This window comes from Tachyglossus aculeatus, unplaced genomic scaffold (genome assembly GCF_015852505.1).
Source record: "Tachyglossus aculeatus isolate mTacAcu1 unplaced genomic scaffold, mTacAcu1.pri scaffold_89_arrow_ctg1, whole genome shotgun sequence".
NCBI lineage: Eukaryota > Metazoa > Chordata > Mammalia > Monotremata > Tachyglossidae > Tachyglossus > Tachyglossus aculeatus.
Genome location: NW_024045097.1, coordinates 780,280 through 803,239, shown reverse-complemented (window position 1 = coordinate 803,239; position 22,960 = coordinate 780,280). Strand labels below are relative to the sequence as shown.

The following is a 22,960-nucleotide window of genomic DNA, read 5'->3' as shown; positions in this document are numbered from 1 at the left end:
GGCATCTTACCAGCCAGTTACTAGGAGATATTAATAATAATAATAATAATAATAATAATAATAATAATAATAATAATAATAATGGTATAAGGTGCTTACTATGTACCGGGCACTCTACTAAGCACTGGAAAGAATATCAATCCCTGTCCCACATGGGGCTCACAGTCTTAATTCTCATTTTACAGATGTGAAAACTGAGGAGATGAAGTGACTTTTCCAAGGTTACATAGTATACAAGTGGCAAAGCCAGGATTAGAATCCGGGTCTCTTTGACTCCCAGGCCCATGCTCAATCTACTAGGTCCTTGCTGCTTCCCTACATACTGAGCACTTCCTCAATGGAAAGAGCTGTGTTTTCTCTGGCCTGCCAGGGGGAAGAACTCCAAATTCTTCAACTACAATTTATTCATTTTATCTACTCAAATGGCCAAATTTTCTCCTAGAGGCTTTACAAGCTAAGCTTCCTGTGGGTCCCTTACAACTAAGGTATTTTTAAGGTGGTAAAACTTTGGTTCCTTTTGCTTTCTGCCATCAATACATAGCTATCTACATTAACGAGCCCTGAAGCTTATCTAACAAAATTAAGAATACTAATAATAATAACAATGATAATAATGATGACAGTAATAATTTCTGCCCTCTGTACATGAGATGACTGGGCTTACTAAAAGGAATGTTATAAGGACTTAATTAGAGAAAGGAGAATTCATATCCATCCCTCTTATGTTCAGCATAAGAAATCAAGGGGTGGGCCTGGGAGTCAGGAGACCTGGGTTCTAATCATAGCTCTGCCCCTTACCTGCTGTGTGATCTTGGGAAAGTCACTTAACTTCTCTGTGCCTTAGTTCCCTTACCTGCAAAACTGTGGATTGAATATCTATTCTCTCTCTCTGAGCCCACTGTGGGACCTGATTATCTTGCACCCACTGCAGTGCTCAGTACAATGTTTGTCACATAGTACGTGCTTAACAAATACTATTATTATTACTATCCTTGTGTACACAGTTAACGCACACCATTTAACACCATGGCTGGCATGTATTTGGGGCAAGTGGGCAGACACACACTCCTGGAGATTCTCCCGAATACTGATTCCTATTGCTCTTTCCCCCAGTTGATCTTTCTTCCATCTACCCGAGAGATCAACAGTCCATCACCAAAACCTTCCGGTCTCACCTCTGCAACATCGCCAAGATCCGCCCTTTCCTCTCCATCCAAACCGCTACCATGCTGGTTCAAACTCTCACCCTATCCCGAGTGGATTACTGCATCAGCCTCCTCTCTGATCTTCCATCCTCCTGTCACTCCCCACTTCAGTCTATACTTCATGCTGCTGCCCGTACCATTTTTGCGCAAAAACTCTCTGGGCATGTTACTCCCCTCCTCAAAAATCTCCGGTGGCTACCAATCAATCTACGCATCAGGCAAAAACTCCTTTCTCTAGGCTTCAAGTTTCTCCATCACCTCGCCCCCTCCTACCTCACCTCCCTTCTTGCCTTCTACCTCCCAGCCCACACCCTCCACTCCTCTGCCGCTAACCTCCTCACTGTGTCTCGTTCTCACCTGTCGCGCCATCGACCCCCGACCCACATCCTCCCTCTGGCCTGGAATGCCCTCCCTCCGCACATCTGTCAAGCTAGCTCTCTTCCTCCCTTCAAAGCCCTACTGAGAGTTCATCCCCTCCAGGAAGCTTTCCCAGACTGAGCCCCCTCCTTCCTTTCCCCCTCCCCCCCATCCCCATCCCCCACCCTACCTCCTTCCCCTCCCCACAGCACCTGTATATATGTTTGTACAGATTTATTACTCCCTTTATTTTATTTTGTTAATATGTTCTGTTTTGTTGTCTGTCTCCCCCTTCTGGACTGTGAGCTCGCTATTGGGAAGGTACCGTCTCTATATGTTACCAACTTGTACTTCCCAAGCGCTTAGTACAGTGCTCTGCACACAGTAAGCACTCAATAAATACGATTGAATTAATGAATGGATGGATGAATGAATCAACACTAGCAAAGATCAGAGTAGGCAGCAGGATATGTGGCTTCTCTCCTTGAAATGGCTGCCTCTTTCTGGTCGAGAATTAATTGGAAAGAGATTGGGCATAAGAGTAGTTGCTTTGTCCTCCATAGTTCCTAAACTACTCCACAATTCATTTATTCATTCATTCAATCATTTGTATTTATTGAGCGCTTATATGTGTAGAGCACTGTACTAAGTGCTTGGGAAGTACGAGTTGGCAACATATAGAGACGGTCCCTACCCAACAGGGGGCTCACAGTCAAGAAGGGGGATACAGAGAATAAAACAAAACATATTAACAGAATAAAATAAATAGAATAAATATGTACAAGCAAAATAAATAAATAAATAAGTAGCGTAATAATGGAGAGTAGAACTCAGTTATCATAGAAAAATAGAATTGGCTTTCATGGCCACAAAATAACTTTTTTTTTTTTTCTGATTCTGGTTTCTTTCAAACTCCACATCCTGAGGTTGCATAGCTACATAGAGCATGGTTATGAGTCATCTCAATGATTTTACCCTTTGGTTTCCAAACTAGGAAAGAGGTGTTTTGAGTAAGCTTGTGATCCATAGCAACAGTAGTAGCAGCTGGAAAACAAAACAAAAAAAATACATTTGGAAGGAAATTAGGTAAGTTCTCTGGGCTGAGTATATCAGTGGAGGCTTGGGGTTAAGTACTCTCTTAGTGAATATCTTCCTCTATTTTACTGGGATGTAACTGAATGAAGGCATTAGGTCACCAAGAGGAAGATTGATATCTTTTATTGATCCAGCCTTTCAAATAGCAAAGTAGGATTAATTTGGATATGGAAGTTAACGCACTTATGTACCTTAGCATTTTCCTAATCCAAAATTTACTCTCATATCTGTCTCCCTCTCTAGTTTGTAAAGCCTTTGTGGGCACGAATAATAATAAAAATAATAATAATAATGGTATTTGTTAAGCACTTACTATGTGCCAGGCACTGTACTAAGCGCTGGGGTGGATATACACAAGTTGGCTTGGACATAGTTCCTTTGTGGGGCTCACAATCTTCATCCCCATTTTACAGATGAGGTAATTGAGGCACAGAGAAATGAAGTAATTTTCCCAAGGCCACATAGCAGACAAGTGGTAGAGCCAGGATTAGCACTCATGTCTTTCAGACACCCAGGCTCATACTCTATCCACTACCCCACATTTCTCCTCTATCATGTTTACCAACTATTCTACCAACTATTGTATTGTATTGTACTCTTCCAAGTACAACTGTACAGTGTTTACCATTGATTTATTCAATGATGGGCCAGCAAAGTGTCTTTTGCTCCTATTCTACTCTCCAAAATGCTTAGTTCAGTACATGGCAGTCAGGAGGCACTCAAAAAATACCATAACTACTACAATCCCTATCACTGGAGCACAAGAAACCTGGGTTCAAATTTCAGCTGTTACCTTTTCTGTGACCCAGTCACTTACCATCTTTGGGCCTCAGTTTCCTCATATGTAAAATGGGGATTAGGCTGAAGCCCAGGTGGGTAGCATCTATGTCCCATCTTATTATTTTCTATCTACCTCAACACTTACACAGTGCTTAACACATAATAAGTGTTTCACAAATACCCTATGTATTGCTCTCTTTCATAGGTTATCTTTCATGGTTGATTATTGTTGACATCATTTTGATCTCTATTTTAAGGAGAATCCATTTGAAAATCTGAATACATGGCTGGAAGCAACCACACATTAGTGATTGAGTTCTTGCTTTTGGGTCTGATAGATCGTCCAGAATTGCAGATGCCTCTCTTTGTCCTGTTCTCGATCATTTATCTAGTCACTATGGTAGGAAATGTGTGCATTATCCTATTAATCCAGATCGATGCCACCCTTCACATCCCTATGTACTACTTTCTATGTAATCTCGCGCTCTGTGATATCTGCTACTCGACTGACCTGGCCCCTAAAATGCTGGTAAATTTCCTTTGGAAATGTACGTCCAGCTCATTCATTGGCTGTGTCTTTCAGAGTTTCTTTTTTTGCCATTTTTATTACTACTAAGGGCTTCCTCCTGGCCATCATGGCGTATGACTGCTACACAGCGATTTTCAACCCTCTACTGTATATATCTATCATGACCCCAAAGATCTGCCTTCAGCTAGTGCTTGTGTTTTATCTGAGAGGTTTTACCAATTCGATGACACAGACAATTGGATTATTGAGGTTGAACTTTTGGGTACCAAATGTCATAAATCATTTCTTCTGTGATATACCCCCTCTCCTGAAACTCTCCTGTTCTGAATCCCACACCAATGAGCTGCTGCTTTTGACCTTCTCTTGAGTGATTATAACGATCACCTTAATTATCATCGTGATCTCTTACATCCAAATTGTCACCTCCATCTTCAGGATTGGCTTGGTCAAGGGGAGATACAAAACCTTCTCCACTTGATCTTCCCACCTGACACCTGTGATCTTGTTCTATTGCTCGCTGTCGTTCAGCTACATTCAGCACAGTTCCCAGAATTCCCTGGAGCAAGATAAAGTATCTGCAGTGGTTTACACGCTGGTCATCCCCATGCTAAACCCCCTGATTTACAGCCTGAGGAACAAGGATGTGAAGGAAGCTTTGAAAAGGTCAATAAAGTGGAAAAATTTCCACCACTGTTTTCATCAAAACCTTCTTTAAGTAACGCCATTAGTCCCGGTCCCACCCAGAACTCACAGTCTAAATAGGAGGAAAAACAGTTATTGGATCGCCATTATATAGATGAGGAAACTGAGGCACAGATTAGTTGAGTGTCTTACCCAGTTTAAACAGCAGGCAAGTGGCAGAGCTGGGATGAAAGCTTTGTCCTCTGACTCCCTGGCCTGTGTTCTTTTTACTACACCACACTGATTCTCTAGTGAACAATAAATGGACAACAGTAAACAATAAATGATTAAGAATAATAACATAGATGTTTATAGTAGGAAGGCAAAAAGAAGAGCTCTAGGTTAAAATAATTTTCTGTGAAAACAAGGCTATTAAAGTATAAATTAATGGGTGAACATCTCCAACATATTAAATCCAACATTTTTCAGATAATTTCCTGCGAAAACTCAAAATTGTAAGGTCCTCCTCCAGATTGTAAGCTCCTTGTTGGCAGGGAATATGCATACTCCCTCTGTTGCATTGTACATTTCCAAGAACTTCGTAGAATGCTGTGCACACACTAAGTGTTCAATACATAACATTGATAGATTGGTCTGCATAACAAAATACTATCCTAACGTTTCTGCTTTATGATGGCTCTGCTCTCTATTACATATTTGGGATTTTAGGAATAGGGTTAGTGCTCTAGAACAAAGATCCTGCTATTTCCTGTTAGCTATGGCTCTTCCTGTCACTTCATCTCAAATTATTCTGAGAACCGTTGTCCAGCTTTGTGCCAAAAAGCTATTGAGTGGCCACCCTCTACATGGTGTAACCCTAACTTCCTGGAGTACCTAAAGTACCCAGAGTGTACTAAAGGCAGAATTTACGTCAGGGCTGATGGCCCTTCTCAGAGCAGGCCAGGGGAATTTGCACTTTATAAGGCCACTGATGGAGCTAGGGGTTGGAGGGCTTTAAGATGGATGAATCTGTTGGGAAGGAGCTCCATATTGCCCAGGGAACACATTTAAACCTTGCACCAAATCAAATGTTTGGTATAGCTATCATAACTTCCCTATCCACTACTTTGTCCTTCCCTCCCTTGTTTTTCCTCATTCCCTGCCCTTCACTTCTCTGCTTCTCCATTTCTCTCTCCCTACCATCCATCCCTTCAGCTCTGTTCCTCCTTCTTGCACCAGGTCTGGTGTAGCCGGCTGTGGGAGAAGCTTCGGATTTTTTGAAATTAGTCAAGAAGCAATGACAGAAAGCAGCAGGCAAGGAATAGAATCATACAGAAGTTGGTTAGTTTGTTCCTTAGATTGGAAGTTGACAGAGAGCAGAGATAATGTGGTTTATTTCCTTTGTGTAGTTGTATGCTCAATAAATACATTTTGATACTTTTCAGTCTGATGCCAGACTTCATTTGCACTTCTGTTTTAGGGCATACAATGGTTTAGGCTGTTTGAATTCATTTTTAAAGCAGCATGAATACGAGGAGTAGGGAGATCCCTATTGGGATCCAACGGCTTTGGAGCTGAAGGACCAGGCCTGGGAGTCAGGGAACCTGAGTTCTAATCCCGGCTCCCCACTTACCTGTTGTGCAATGTTAGGCAAGTCACTTAACTGCTCTGAAACTCTGTTTCCTCATCTATAAAAAGGAGATTAAATACCTGTTCCTCTCCTACTTGAGCTGTATACCCTAGGAGACCCAGGAACTATGATCTGATTGCATCACATCCACTTCAGAGCTTAGTACAGTGCTTGACACAGAGTAAATGCTTAATAAGTACCCCAATTATAATCATTAGTATTATTACTATTATTATTTTTCCTATATAAAAGTGTCCTGGGTGGTTGTGCAAGTCGGGGGCCAGATGGAGAGGATGAGTTTGGGATGCTGAGGGGGGATCCAGATAACCCCAAATCCCAGAACTCTGAGTGTAATTACACACGTCCAAGGGGGCTGGGCTAACATGCTATAGCCTCGTAGGAAAGAGGCCACATAGGTAAATTTTAATTGTCTTAGAACAGCTGAATCTGCTCTTTTGGGAGATAACACGCAAACTCTGATTCACCCTAGAACTTAACCTGTGGTGAGCCCTTTGTTAGACTCTGTATCCCAGCAGAGGCCCCTGTGGCCCAAGGCTCCATGTTACTGTGTTGACTTAGTCTCCGTGCAGCACACAAACACACAGGAGGAACCAAAGTGATTTTTAAAAAGGAATTCTATTCATACTGATATGGGTGATTCTGGAGGTGGAGGGGTCTCAACGTCTTTTGGCACCCTAAAAATGGAACCAAAACTTACTTTAAAAATTCTATCAAGGATATGGTTGAAGAGGAGAAGAAAAGGCCACAGTCAGGGAGGTAAGGGCAGCAATAGTCAATCAAGCAATATTCATTCATTTATTCAACTGTATTTATTGAGCACTTACTGTGTGCAGAGCACTGTACTAAGCGTTTAGGAAGTACAAGTTGGCAACATATGGAGACTATCCCTACTCAACAACGGGCTCACAATCTAGAAGAGGGAGACAGACAACAAAACAAAACATGTGGACAGGTGTCAGGTCGTCAGAATAAATACAAATAAAGCTAGATGCACATCATTAACAAAATAAATGGAATAGTAAATGTGTACAAGTACATAAATCTGTACAAACATATGTATATATATATACATATATATATGTAGGTGCTGTGGGGAGGGGAAGGAGGTAGGGCGGGGGGATGGGGAGGAGGAGAGGAAAACGGGGGCTCAGTTTGAGAAGGTCTCCTGGAGGAGGTGAGCTCTCAGTAGGGCTTTAAAGGGAGGAAGAGAGCTAGCTTGACGGATCAATCAATCATATTTATTGAGCACTTACTGTGTGCAGAGCACTGTACTAAGCGCTTGGGAAGTACAAGTTGGCAACATATAGAGACAGTCCCTACCCAACAATGGGCTCACAGTCTAAAAGGGGGAGAAAGAGAACAAAACCAAACATACTAACAAAATAAAATAAATAGAATAGATATATACAAGTAAAATAAATAAATAAATAGAGTAATGAATATGCACAAACATATATACATATATACAGGTGCTGTGGGGAAGGGAAGGAGGTAAGATGGGGGTGGAGAAGGGGACGAGGGGGAGAGGGAGGAAGGGGCTCAGTCTGGGAAGGCCTCCTGGAGGAGGTGAGCTCTCAGTAGGGCCTTGAAGGCAGGAAGAGAGCTAGCTTGGCGGATGGGCAGAGGGAGGGCATTCCAGGCCCGGGGGATTACGTGGGCCGGGGGTCGAATGGTGGGAAAGGCGAGAACGAGGTACGGTGAGGAAATTAGTAGCAGAGGAGCGGAGGGTGCGGGGTGGGCTGTAAAAGGAGAGAAGGGAGGTGAGGTCGGAGGGGGCGAGGTGATGGACAGCCTTGAAGCCCAGGGTGAGGAGTTTCTGCCTGATGCGCAGATTGATTGGTAGCCACTGGAGATTTTTGAGGAGGAGAGTAACATGCCCAGAGCGTTTCTGGACAAAGACAATCCGGGCAGCAGCATGAAGTATGGATTGAAGTGGGGAGAGACACGAGGATGGAAGATCAGAGAGAAGGTTGATGCAGTAGTCCAGACAGGATAAGATGAGAGCTTGAACGAGCAGGGTAGCGGTATGGATGGAGAGGATAGGGCTGATCTTGGCAATGTTGTGGAGCTGAGACCGGCAGGTTTTGGTGACGGCTTGGATGTGAAGGGTGAATGATAGAGCGGAGTCGAGGATGACACCAAGTTTGCGGGCTTGTGAGACGGGAAGGATGGTAGTGCCGTCAACAGAGATGGGAAAGTCAGGGAGAGGGCAGGTTTTGGGAGGGAAGACAAGGAGTTCAGTCTTCGACATGTTGAGTTTTTTGTGGCGGGCAGACATCCAGATGGAGATGTCCTGAAGCAGGAGGAGATGCGAGCCTGGATAGAGGGGGAGAGAGCAGGGGCAGAGATGTAGATCTGCGTGTCATCAGCGTAGAGATGATAGTAGAAGCCGTGGGAGCGAATGAGGTCACCAAGGGAGTGCGTGTAGATCGGGAACAGAAGGGGACCAAGCACTGAACCTTGGGGAACCCCCACAGTAAGGGGATAGGAGGGGGAGGAGGAGCCTGCAAAAGAGACTGAGAATGAACCACTGGAGAGATAAGAGGAGAACCAGGAGAGGACGTAGTCTGTGAAGCCAAGGTCAGATAGCGTGTTGAGGAGAAGGGGGTGGTCCACATTGTCCTGTGTGGGAGAGATCTCCTGCTCACATCTCCTGTTAACAGGGTACCACAGTTTCACATGTGCGGGAATACTTTCCGTAGCTCCGATGAGGAACCAGATGAAAGGGAAGAAGAGGCTGGAATCAGGGCTGTTAATCACTCGTACCTCTCGGGAGGTGAAAGGGAGAGCAGTCAGCTGTCCTACCTCTACTGCTGTATCTGAACTCATGTTTCTGAGTCATTTTTCCTATCTGTGTCACCACCTCGGGTTTTCGAACCCTGCAGCCGATTTACACCGCTTAATTAATTTTGCCCCCTACTTGCCGATAACAGCCCAATGTCAGAAAGTAGTAAACTGGCAAAGCCAATTATTACAACCCAGGTCCTCTGACTCCAAGTCCCCTGCTCTTTCCACTAGGCCATGCTACTTGCTCAAGGTGTTATTAATCTAGCATCCACTAAACACTTTCATTCACACTCACATTCCACTCAGATCCATGACAGTTAATGTTTTTTTTCTGATTTAAAACTTTTTATGAAAAGTGCTTACTCTATGGCAAGCACTGTTCTAAGCCCTGGGATTGATATAAGTTAATTAGTTCAGATTCAGTCCTTGTCCCACAAGGGTCTCAATTAGGAGGGAGACCAGGTATTGAATCCCAATTTTACAGTTGAGGAAACTGAAGCGCAGATGAGTTAAGTGACTTGCCCAAGGAAATAGGGCAGGCAAGTGGCAGAACCAGGAATAGAACCCAGTTCCTCTGGCTCCCAGATCTGTGATTTACCCTACTGAGAGCTCAGCTCCTCCAGGAGGCCTTCCCAGATGGAGCCCCCTCCTTCCTCTCCCCCTCCCCATCCCCCTGCCCTACCTCCTTCCCCTCCCCACAGCACTTGTATATATGTTTGTACAGATTTATTACTCTATTTATTTTACTTGTACATGTTTATTATTCTATTTATTTTATTTTGTTAACATATTTTGTTTTGTTGTCTGTCTCCCCCTTCTGGACTGTGAGCCCGTTGTTGGGTAGGGACCGTCTCTATATGTTGCCAACTTTTACTTCCCCTGTGCTTAGTACAGTGCTGTGCACACAGTAAATGCTCAATAAATACGATTGAATGAATGAATGAATTTATCCACTAGGCCATACTGCTTCCCAATTTGAGATTCATTCATTCATTTAATCTTATTTATTGAGTGTTTACTGTGTGAAGAGCACTGTACTAAGCGCTTGAGATGGGGTTGAGATTTTACACTCCCGACACCGCGTGGCCTTGCAGCTCCCGGAAGGATCCTCTCCGCAGAGCGCCGCCATAGAAGCCCGGGACTCCGTTCCCTAGAGGACCGCCCACAATCACACCGCGTGGCCCCGCTGCTCTTGGAAGGATCCTGTCCTCCGGACGCTGCCGCGAGGGCCGGGGCTCTCCAACCCTCCCTCCCTCTGTCTCTCCGTCCCTCAACAGCCTGCTATCGGGCGCTTATTCTCCGCGGCCGGGCTCCTGGGGGCCCCCAACCCGGGCACGGGTCATTGCATCCTCTTGCTCGTCCGTGGGTCATTGTGTCCCCCAGCTTCCACCCCCGCATCGCTTAAGCGACTATACTTGAAGAGTCCGCCAATGCCCCCCTTCCCGGTTCTGACCTGACTGATTCCCCCCTTGCCCCCGCCTCCCCTTCCCCAGGAAAAAGGCCCTTGCTATCACCAAGTTACTTTAACGACCACCTCTTTCGCACCTAGTCAGCCCTCCCATGCTATTTGGCTGTTCACTCCTCTCCCCAGGCATCTCCACTCCCTGACCCCCCTTAACAGTTCCACCCTACTCATCATCATCAATCGTATTTATTGAGCGCTTACTATGTGCAGAGCACTGTACTAAGCGCTTGGGAAATACAAATTGGCAACATATAGAGACAGTCCCTACCCAACAGTGGGCTCACAGTCTAAAAGGGGGAGATGGAGAACAAAACCAAACATACTAACAAAATAAAATAAATAGGATAGATATGTACAAGTAAAATAAATAAATAAATGGAGTAATAAAAATGTACAAACATATATACATATATACTGGTGCTGTGGGGAAGGGCAGGAGGTAAGATGGGGGGATGGAGAGGGGGAGGAGGGGGAGAGGAAGGAAGGGGCTCAGTCTGGGAAGGCCTCCTGGAGGAGGTGAGCTCTCAGTAGGGCCTTGAAGGCAGGAAGAGAGCTAGCTTGGCGGATGGGCAGAGGGAGGGCATTCCAGGCCCGGGGGATGACGTGGGCCGGGGGTCGATGGCGGGACAGGCGAGAACGAGGTACGGTGAGGAGATTAGTGGTGGAGGAGCGGAGGTGCGGGCTGGGCTGTAGAAGGAGAGAAGGGAGGTGAGGTAAGAGGGGGCGAGGTGATGGAGAGCCTTGAAGCCAAGGGTGAGGAGTTTCTGCCTGATGCGCAGATTGATTGGTAGCCATTGGAGGTTTTTGAGGAGGGGAGTAATATGCCCAGAGCGTTTCTGGACAAAGATAATCCGGGCAGCAGCATGAAGTATGGATTGAAGTGGAGAGAGACACGAGGATGGGAGATCAGAGAGAAGGCTGGTGCAGTAGCCCAGACGGGATAGGATGAGAGCTTGAATGAGCAGCGTAGCGGTTTGGATGGAGAGGAAAGGGCGGATCTTGGCAATGTTGCGGAGCTGAGACTGGCAGGTTTTGGTGACGGCTTGGATGTGAGGGGTGAATGAGAGAGCAGAGTCGAGGATGACACCAAGGTTGCAGGCTTGTGAGACGGGAAGGATGGTAGTGCCGTCAACAGAGATGGGAAAGTCAGGGAGAGGACAAGGTTTGGGAGGGAAGACAAGGAGTTCAGTCTTCGACATGTTGAGCTTTAGGTGGCGGGCAGATATCCAGATGGAGATGTCCTGAAGGCAGGAGGAGATGCGAGCCTGGATAGAGGGGGAGAGAGCAGGGGCAGAGATGTAGATCTGGGTGTCATCAGCGTAGAGATGATAGTTGAAGCCGTGGGAGCGAATGAGGTCACCAAGGGAATGCGTGTAGATCGAGAACAGAAGGGGACCAAGCACTGAACCTTGGGGAACCCCCACAGTAAGAGGATGGGAGGGGGAGGAGGAGCCTGCAAAAGAGACTGAGAAAGAACGATCGGAGAGATAAGAGGAGAACCAGGAGAGGACGGAGTCTGTGAAGCCAAGGTCAGATAGCGTGTTGAGGAGAAGGGGGTGGTCCACAGTGTCAAAGGCAGCTGAGAGGTCCAGGAGGATTAGGATAGAGTATGAGCCGTTGGATTTGGCAAGCAGAAGGTCATTGGTGACCTTTGAGAGGGTAGTTTCCGTGGAATGAAGGGGACGGAAGCCAGACTGGAGGGGGTCGAGGAGAGAGTTCTTATTGAGGAATTCTAGGCAGCGAGTGTAGACAACTCGTTCAAGGAGTTTGGAAAGGAATGGTAGGAGGGATATGGGACGATAACTAGAAGGTGAGGTGGGGTCAAGAGAGGGGTTTTTTAGGATGGGAGAGACATGGGCATGTTTGAAGTCAGAGGGGAAGGAACCAGTGGAGAGTGAGTGGTTGAAGATGGAAGTTAAGGAGGGGAGAAGGGATGGAGCGAGAGATTTCATGAGATGAGAGGGAATGGGGTCAGAAGCACAGGTGGCCGAAGTAGCACTTGAGAGGAGGGAGGAGAGCTCCTCTGAGGATACCGCTGGGAAGGATGGGAGAGTAGCAGAGAGTGTTGAGAGCCGGGGTTCCCATCCATAAGACCACATCCTCCTCCACCTCCGAGACAAGTTTGCCAAGAGCCCCAGGGTTCTGCTTGCCATTGACCTCCTTGACCCGATTTGACTGACCTATGGACAATTCACGGTCACTTCTGCATGTTATTTGTTAACTGCTTCCTGTGATATCATCGTCTGCTTATTTTATTATTCCCATCGAATGTTAATTGCTAACGTCCCTCGATGATATCACCAGCTTATTTTACTGCCATCGTATGTTAATTGTTAACCGTTGTCTGCGATGTCATTATCTGCTTATTGTTTGTCATCACATAATAGTTGTTATCTGCTCTCTGTGACATCATCATCTGCCTATTTTATTATTGCCATAACATGTCAATTGTTAACTACCCTCTGTGATGCCATCGCCTACTTATATCATTGCTACTGTGTTATTGCTTATGCATTTCAATTGTTAACCTCCGGCTGTGCTGTTATTTACCCTGCTGACCTCACCATGAACTATCAATTCCCTTGCTCCCAACTGCCATTCCCATTCCTCACCTTCCCCTTCCCCTCTCCCACCAAGCTTTTTCCCTCCATTTCCCCCCCCACCGCTCCCCCTCACCTCCTACCCAGGATCCCTCTGTACCAGTGCCAACCCTCAACTCCTCCCTCCCAGCCCCCTCCCCCCATCCTTCCTGCCCCCACCCCATCCCAGGTCTCCTTTCCCATCGCCACCCCTCTTCCCACTCTCCCCGCCTAGGCCCCCGCCAACTCATCCCAATTCAAACCCTCTCCCCCTCGCACCCTTCCCACTCCCTCCCCTCCCTCCACAGCTAATGTCAAGTGTGGCCTCTGGAACCCCCGCTCCATTATAAGTAAGCTCCTTTTCATCCTGGACCTATTCCTTTCCAGGTCATTACTCCTCCTCGCTCTAACTGAAATATGGCTGTCTCCGCAGACACGGTCTCTTCTGCTGCTCTCTCCAGTGGAGGCCTCTTCTTCTCCCACTCCCTCAGACTCACCGGAAAAGGCGGAGGTGTCGGTTTCCTTCTCGCCCCCCAATGTCTCTTTTGCACTACCCCTCCTCCCCCTTCCCTTTCCTTCCCTTACTTTGAAGGCAACATTATTCGCCTCTACCGCCCACTCCAGACTCTTGTAGCCGTCAACTACCGCCCCCTCCCGGCCCCACCTCCAATTTCTTTAACGATTTTGACCCCTTCCTCACCTTCCGTCTCTCCTTTTCCATACCCACTCTGATCCTCGGAGACTTGAACATTCACATGGATATCCCTGGTGACTCCACTGCCACCCGCCTTCTATCTCTCCTTGATGCTGCCCACCTATTGCTCCACCCCACCTCGCCCACTCACCAACTTGGTCACACCCTCGACCTCATCATCTCCTACTGCTGCACTATCTCCACCCTCACGAACTCTGAAATCCCTCTCTCTGATCATAACCTTATCACCTGCCTCCTCACTCACTCTCCTCTCCCTTGTAAATCTATATTACTTCCTCACAGAAACCTCCACTCTCTCGACCACATCCATCTTTCTTAGCGCCCCACACCCCACCTCGCCTCCCTTTCCTCTCTAACCTATCTTGATGATCAGATTACTGCTCTCAACTCTACCTTTTCTACTCAGCTCGACTCCCTCGCTTCCCTTTCCCTTCGCCGTTCTCGTAATACTAACCCACAGATCTGGATCACTGCCACTGTCCGCCTCCTTCGCTCTTATGCTTGAGCTGCTGAACGCTGCTGGTGAAAGTCTAAACACCATGCCAACCTCGTTCACTTCAAATTTATCCTTTCCTGTCTTAATTCTGACCTTTCCTGTGCCAGACAAAACTATTTCTCCTCCCTTATTGACACCCATGCCCATCATCCCCGTCAGCTCTTCTGTACATTTAACTCCCTTCTCAGGCCCCCTGTTACTCCCCCTCCTCCTTCCCTCTGCCACAACGATCTGGCCTCCTACTTCATTAATAAAATTAAATCCATCAGGTCTGAGCTCCCCAAGGTCACTCGCCCCCCTTCTCCAACCCCCCGGCTCTCAACCCTCTCTGCTACTCTCCCATCCTTCCCAGCAGTATTCTCAGATGAGATCTCCTCCCTCCTCTCAAGTGCTACTCCGGGCACCTGTGCTTCTGACCCCATTTCCTCTCATCTTATGAAATCTCTCACTCCGTCCCTTCTCCCCTCTTTAACTTCCATCTTCAACTGCTCACTCTACACTGATTCGTTCCCCTCTGCCATCAAACATGCTCACGTCTCTCCCACCCTAAAAAAAACCCTCTTTTGACCCCACCTCACCTTCTAGTTATCACCCTATCTCCCTCCTACCATTCCTTTCCAAACTCCTAGAACGAGTCGTGTACACCCGCTGCACTGAATTCCTCAACGACAACTCTCTCCTCGACCCCCACCAATCTGGCTTCCGTCCCCTACATTCCACGGAAACTGCTCTCTCAAAGGTCAGCAATGACATCCTGCTTGCCAAATCCAACATCTCCTACTCCATCCTAATCCTCCTCGACCTCTCGGCTGCCTTCAACATGGCCCTTCTCCTCAACATGCTATCCAACCTTGGCTTCACAGACTCTGCCCTCTCCTGGTCTCCTCTTATCTCTCCAGCCGTTCATTCTCAGTCTCTTTTGCGGGCTCCTCCTCCCCCTCCCATCCCCTTACTATAGGGGTTCCTCAAGGGTCAGTTCTTGGTCCCCCTCTGTTCTCTATCTACACTCACTCCTTTGGTGACTTCATTCACTCTCACGGCTTCAACTATCATCTCTACGCTGATGACAAGCAAATCTACATCTCTGCCCCAGCTCTCTCTACCCCACTTCAGGCTTGTGTCTCCTCGTGCCTTCAGGACATCTCCATCTGGATGTCTACCCTCCATCTAAAACTCAACATGTCCAAGACGGAACTCCTTATCTTCCCTCCCAAACCCTGCCCTTTCCCTGACTTTCCCACCATTGCTGACGGAACTACCATCCTTCCCGTCTCACAAACCCACAACCTTGGTGTCATCCTCGACTCCACTCTCTCGTTCACCCCTCACATCCAAGCAGTCACCAAAACCTGCCGGTCTCACCTCCGGTCTCAACATTGCCAAGATCCGCCCTTTCCTCTCCATCCAAATCGCTACCTTGCTCGTTCAATTTCTCATCCTATCCCACCTGGATAACTGCATCAGCATCCTCTCCGATCTCCCATCCTCCTGTCTCTCCTCACTTCAATCCTTACTTCAATCCGTTGCCCGGATCGTCTTTGTGCAGAAACGCTCTGGGTATGTTACTCCCCTCCTCAAACATCTCCAATGGCTACCAATGAATCTGCGCATCAGGCAAACACACCTCACCCTCGGCTTCAAGGCTTTCCATCACCTCGCCCCCTCCTGCCTCACCTCCCTTCGCTCCTTCTACAGCCCAGCCCACACCCTCCGCTTCTCTGCTGCTAATTTCCTCACTGTGCCTCGTTCTCGCCTGTCCCGCCGTCGACCCCCGGCCCACGTCATCCCCCGGGCCTGGAATGCCCTCCCCCTGCCCCTCCGCCAAGCTAGCTCTCTTCCTCCCTTCAAGGCCCTGCTGAGAGCTCACCTCCTCCAGGAGGCTTTCCCAGACTGAGCCCCTTCCTTCCTCTCCCCCTCGTCCCCCTCTCCATCCCCCCATCTTACCTCCTTCCCTTCCCCACAGCTCCTGTATATATGTATATATGGTTGTACATATTTATTACTCTATTTATTTATTTATTTATTTTACTTGTACATATCTATTCTATTTATTTTATTTTGTTGGTATGTTTGGTTCTGTTCTCTGTCTCCCCCTTTTAGACTGTGAGCCCACTGTTGGGTAGGGACTGTCTCTATGTGTTGCCAATTTGTACTTCCCAAGCGCTTAGTACAGTGCTCTGCACATAGTGAGCGCTCAATAAATACGATTGATTGATTGATTGATTGATTTCTCCTTTCAAAGCCCTACTGAGAGCTCACCTCTATCAGGAGGCCTTCCCAGAGACTGAGCACCTTTTTCCTCTCCTCCTCCCCATTCCCCCCGCCCTGCCTCCTTCCCCTCCGCTTAGCACCTGTATATGTTTGCACATATTTATTACTCCATTTATTTTACTTGTACATATTTACTATTCTATTTATTTTCTAAATGATGTGCCTCTAGCTTTATTTCTATTCATTCTGATGACTTGACACCTGTCCACATCAATCAATCAATCAATCGCATTTATTGAGCGCTTACTGTGTGCAGAGCACTGTACTAAGCGCTTGGGAAGTACAGGTTGGCAACACATAAAGACAGTCTGCACCCAACAGTGGGCTCACAGTCTAGAAGGGGGAGACAGAGAACAAAACCAAACATATTAACAAAATAAAATAAATAGAATAGATATGTACAAGTAACATAAATAAATGAATAGAGTAATAAATATGTACAAACATATATACATATATACAGGTGCTGTGGGGAAGGGAAGGAGGTAAGACGGGGGTATGGAGAGGGGGACGAGGGGGGGAGGAAGGAAGGGGCTCAGTCTGGGAAGGCCTCGTGGAGGAGGTGAGCTCTCAGTAGGGCCTTGAAGGGAAGAAGAGAGCTAGCTTGGCAGATGGGCAGAAGGAGGGCATTCCAGGCCTGGGGGATGACGTGGGCCTGGTTCGATGGCGGGACAAGCGAGAACGAGGCACAGTGAGGAGATTAGCAGCAGAGGAACAGAGGGTGCGGGCTGGACTGGCGCTGGTACGGAGGGATCCTTGGTAGAAGATGAGGGGGAGTGGTCTTGGTGGGGGAGAGGAAGGGAAAAAGCTGGGTGGGAGAGGGGAAGGGGAAGGTGAGGAATGGGAATGGCAGTTGGGAGCAAGGGAATTGAAAGTTCATGGTGAGGTCAGCAGGGCGAGTGACAGTACAGCGGGAGTTAACAATTGAGATGCAAAAGCGATAAAACAGTAGCAATTATATAAGTAGGGGATGGCATCACAGGGGGTAGTTAAATGATTAACACGCTATGGCAATAATAAATTGTCACAGAGAGCAGATACAAACTATTAAGTGCTGGAGTAGGGTGGACCTATTAAGGGGGTCAGGGAGCAGAGATACCTGGGGAGAGGAGTGAACAGCCAACTAGCATGGGAGGGCTGAGTAGGTGCGAGTGAGGTTGTCGTTAATGTAACTTGGTGATAACAAGGGCCTTTTCCCAGGGGAGGGTGCGTGTGTGAGTGAGTCAGGCAGGTCCGGACCGGGAAGGGGTGGATGGGGGGCACTTTAAAGAAGGTCACTTAAATGGGGGGGGGGGGTGGAAGCAGGGGGCGTCTCTGGCGGAGCTCTGAGGAGAGGATCCTTCCGGGAGCAGCGGGGGCCACGCGGTGTGATGGCGGGCGGGCGGGCGGGCCTCTCGGGAACGGAGTCCCGGGCGTCTATGGCGGCGCTCTGAGGAGAGGAGCCTTCCGGGAGCAGTAAGGCCGCGCGGTGTGATGGCGGGCGGGCCTCTCGGGAACGGAGTGCCGGGCGTCTACGGCGGCGCTCTTTCCACATGTTTTGTTCTGTTGTCTGTCTCCCCCTTCTAGACTGTTAGCCCGTTGTTGGGTAGGAACCATCTCTATATGTTGCCAACTTGTACTTTCCAAGCGCTTAGTACAGTGCTCTGCACACAAATAAGCGCTGAATAAATATGATTGAATGACTGAATGAATGTCATCATCTACTTATTTTATTATTACTACCGCATTATTGCTACTGCATGTTAATTATTAACTACTTGCTTTGCTGTCATTTACCTTGCTTACCTCACCATGAATTATCAATTCCTCTGCTCCCATCTGCCCTTCCCATTCCTCACTTTCTCCTTCCTCTCTCCCATCCAGCTCTTTCCCTCCTTTTCCCCCGCCACCACCCCTCCCTCTCACCCCCTCCTCAGAATCCCTCTGCAGGAGCGCCAACCCTCAACTTCTCTCTTCCAAACCCCTCCCTCCCCTCGTCCCCACCCCTGCCCCATCCCATTCCTCCTTTCTTCTCTCCACCCCTCTTCCCCCTCTCCCCGCCCAGGCCCCCACCAACTCATTCCAATACAAACCCTCCCCACCCCTCGCACCCTTCCCTCTCCCTTCCCTCCCTCCACAGCAGCTGTCAAGTGTGGCCTTTGGAACCCCCGCTCCATTATAGGTAAGCTCCCTTTCATCCTTAACCTGTTCCTTTCCAGCTCTCTCCAGTAAGGTGGAGAGCCTTTCAGTAAGTGCTCAATAAATACGATCAAATGAATGAATGAATGACATGTCCTGAACGTTTCTGTAGAAATATAATCTGGCAAGAGGAGTGAAGTATGGATTAAAGTGGGGAGAGGCAGGAAGTTGGGAGGTCAGAAAGAAGGCTGATACAGTAATCCCGTCGGGTTAGGATGAGAAATTTACCAACATGGTAGCGGTTTGGATGAATAGGAAATGGTGGATCTTGGTGATGTTGTGAAAGTGAGACTGACAGGATTTGATGCCAGATTGGATATGTAGGGTGAATGAGAGAGCAGAGCCAAGGGTGACACCAAGTTTATGGGTTTGTGAGACAGAAAGGGTGGTTGTGCCATCTACAGTGTTGGGAAAGTTCGGGAGAGGACTGGGTTTTGGAGGGAAAATATGGAGCTCTGTCTTGGTCATGTTGAGCTTGAGGTGGCGGGAGGACAACCAAGTAGAGATGTCCTGAAGGCAGGAGATGTGAACTTGGATGGCGGGAGAGAGAACAGGGGAGGAGATATAGATTTGGGTGTCATTCTAATAGAGATGATAGTTGAAGCTACGGGAGCAGATGAGTTCTTCAAAAGAGTGAGTATAGATGGGGAATATAAGGGGACCAAGAATTAAAACTTGAGGGACCCCTACAGTTAGGAGTTGGGGGGGGGAGGCGGAGCCCACAAAGAAAACTGAGAATGAACTGCCAGAGAGATAAGAGGAGAACCAGGAGAGGACCGATTCAGTGAAGCCAAGGTTGGATAACATATTGAGAAGGGGTTGGAAGCCAAATTGGAGGGCGTCCAGGGGAGAATTGGAGGAAATGAATTAAAAGCAGTAAGCGTAGTCGGCTCACTCAAGGAGTTTTGAGAGGAAGGATAGGAGGGAGATGGGTTCATAAGGGTTCACTTGTCAGGTCTATTTTGAGCTTTCCAGGAAAACCAGTGTGAAAAGACTGCTAAAATGTAAGCAAAAGAGAGAGCAAGAAGAGTGGTCCCAAACCATCACAGTCTCTCAATAAAGTGGGAAACATCAGAGCTAACTAGGGGAGGGCTTGAGAAGGAACTGGGGTCACAAGATTCTCAGGGCCACGTCCATAAGTATCGATTTGGTGACATAGATTGCTAGTTTTACCTCCTACAGATTCTGATTGGAAAGGCCATATTTACCACATGTTCCTCTGGGCTACTGCATCAATTTCTATAAAAAACGGTTGGTTGTTTTGTTTTTTAAAGGCATTGTAAATCACTATAACTGAAGAAGGAAAGTTTAAAAAATATTAATATCTTAGAACTTTGTTCGCTCTCCGGGTCATGCCTGAAGAGTTTCCAGTACTCAACCAGTCACGAATATGGGAGGTAGAGTCAAGCAGAGGCATTTCCATTCCATTCCTAGCTTGGGCAGTGGCTAACAAGTGGAAGGCAATCTGCTATAAATTAGCACCCAAACCTGTTGTGCTGGGAGCAGCCACATGGGAAAGAGTCAAGGGCGGTTACTCAGGTTTATTGCTTGGAAGGAAACAGTGGTAAACTACTTCCGTATTTTTATGAAGAAAACTCTGTGGATAAACTACCAAAACAATTGCAGATGGAGCTAGGACATTCTGGGAGAGATGCACCCATTGTTCTGCTATGGGTCGGAGACGACAGCACAAGACAAGGCAAGAAATATGTGCATAAACAAAATAACTAGAGAGATTTGACAGTCACAAAGGTCACCTCAGAACATAGTTGAACAATACACCTGACCAAAAGCATGGTAGTAGAGATCAGCCAAGAAACCTCCAAACATTACTGGTGTTACACAGAAGGAATACCCAATATCAACAGCAGCCAAATGGCTGAGGAAAAAATACATTGGGGTATAAAGCTTGGAACTGACCCTAATTAGCAAGATGATATTGACGTTTCCCATTTATGTCACAACATAGATCCCTAAGAATGTTACAAAGAGGATGGAGTAAAATAACACATAAAACAACTGTATTCCCTAGTTACAACTAGCTTACACTCTAGAGGGAAATATGGAAAGAATCTGAATCAGTTCCGAAGAAGTCATGCATGTACTACGAAAGATGTGCAGACTAGATTTCATATTTAGGGATTGAGGTTAAAGGAGTCATTTACAAACCCACGACCCTTCCCGGTATCTGAAGACCCATAGAATAAAGTGACCGTTTCAAATGAGAGGCACAGGTGTTGAAGGATATTCTTTGTCCTTCAGATGACTTTATTCTGAGACTGGTCAACAGAATTTACAAGAAAAAGCAACTGGATTTGCCAGAGTAGGTAGAAATATAAGGTACCCTAAGACTGAAAGAATTATTTTATTATACATGTTTGGGAGAGCAAGGAAGCTTCAATAATGTGAGAAAATCACAGAAATAAATGATGATACATTGGGTCCACTGAAGGATAATATAAATAAATCAAAACTCCCGAATATGGTGTTCCATGCACAGTAGGCGCTTAAGACGTATGACTGATTAATTGATTAAAATATTTCCAAAATCGGGGCCTACTATCATTAGAGTATGTTAGACGTAGTCATTGGACAAGCCAGTGGGTGCAGATAGCTATTTATCGATTTCATGCCATCACAGTCAAAAGGGGGCACTTAGCCTCTCCAGAGATCATAGTGATAAAGAATTAGACAGCACAGTCCATATGTGAAATGCTCTTCTTCACCAAAAGTTTTGTTCTCAAGTAACTAAGAATTGGTGGTTGAGGACTTACTTTGGGTGCCGTGACTCGGATGACAATGCTCGACCACGGTCCGGAGCGGTCCATCTCTCAGTGACCCTCAAGTGCAACCGCAGAGCCTCAGCAGGTCCCAAAATCCAGGGCCATGGGAGAGCATGGATCCTACCCAACCTCAAAAGTTGCTCTCGATTAACCAGCAGTGGAAGCCCATAGAGATGCTGCAGGAGGTGAGGAAACTGACTGCCTGACTGAGGGGACCGAGCCGCCACCCCCCACATCCCCGGGAATCCAGCAGAATCACCTCTGCACAACTTTGTCTTCTGAACCGGTGCGCAGAGATACTTCTCCTGTGTTCTCAGAGCGTCCCCGCATCTGGGGGTCTCCCACCCCCCGGGAGGGACCGCCTAGAGGGACGGCGACCGGACAGGTGGCATCCAGGCCTAAACCCAGTACTCCCTGTCTGGCATCCCGGTCTTCTCCAGAAAGGTAGAATCGGAGATGGTGGAGCTGAGCCTCAGCCACGTGGTGGACACGCTGATCGGGAGCCGTGTGACTGGAAGTGTTTCTAATGGCGAAAGGCGTCCCATGTCCATCGCGGCCCAACTCCTCCGGGATCCAACCCAGCCCGCACCCTCCGCTCCTCTGCCGCTAATCTCCTCACCGTGCCTCGTTCTCGCCTGTCCCGCCGTCGACCCCCGACCTACGTCATCCCCCTGGCCTGGAATGCCCTCACTCCGCACATCTGCCAAGCTAGATTCCTCCATTCAAGGCCCTACTGAGAGCTCACCTCCTCCAGGAGCCCTTCCCAGACTGAGCCCTCCCCTTCCTCTCCCCTTCATCCCCCTCTCCACCCCCCGTCTCACCTCCTTCCCTTCTCCACAGCACCTGTATATATGAATATATGTTTGTACATATTTATTACTCTAGTTATTTATTTATTTATTTTACTTGTACATATCTATTCCATTTATTTTATTTTGTTAATATGTTTGGTTTTGTTCTCTGTCTCCCCCTTCTAGACTGTGAGCCCACTGTTGGGTAGGGATTGTCTATATATGCTGCCAACTTGTACTTCCCAAGCGCTTAGTACACTTCTCTTCACAAAGGAAGCGCTCAATAAATACGATTGATTGATTGATTGACTTACATCTGCTGAGGATAAGTGGTTAAAGGGAAAAATAAAATTTCCCAACATGATTACCATATAGGTCACTAGAAATACCTCAAAGTGAACTATCTGGACCATTCGATCATTTGTTAATCCAAGAAGAATGAGTTCCATGACCGTAGTTTGATTTCCACCAGCCATTTATTAGCCACCTCTTTTTGGGGAGATGAAACTGGAGGCTAAATTAGAACACAGCATTAAAGAAGCGTATCCACAACTCATGGGAAAGTTTCCAGAAGGAATAATTTTTTATAAAAAATGGAGACATAGTAGGAAAAAAAGCCTCATTAAAGATCAGATAGGAAAAAATGACTTTAGATAG

The 22,960-nt window shown here is 47.2% G+C and overlaps 1 pseudogene; it reads left to right on the top strand.

Moving 5' to 3' along the window:
- Positions 1 to 3,720: 3,720 nt before the first annotated feature.
- LOC119924250 lies at positions 3,721 to 4,681 on the top strand (annotated as a pseudogene).
- Positions 4,682 to 22,960: the final 18,279 nt, after the last annotated feature.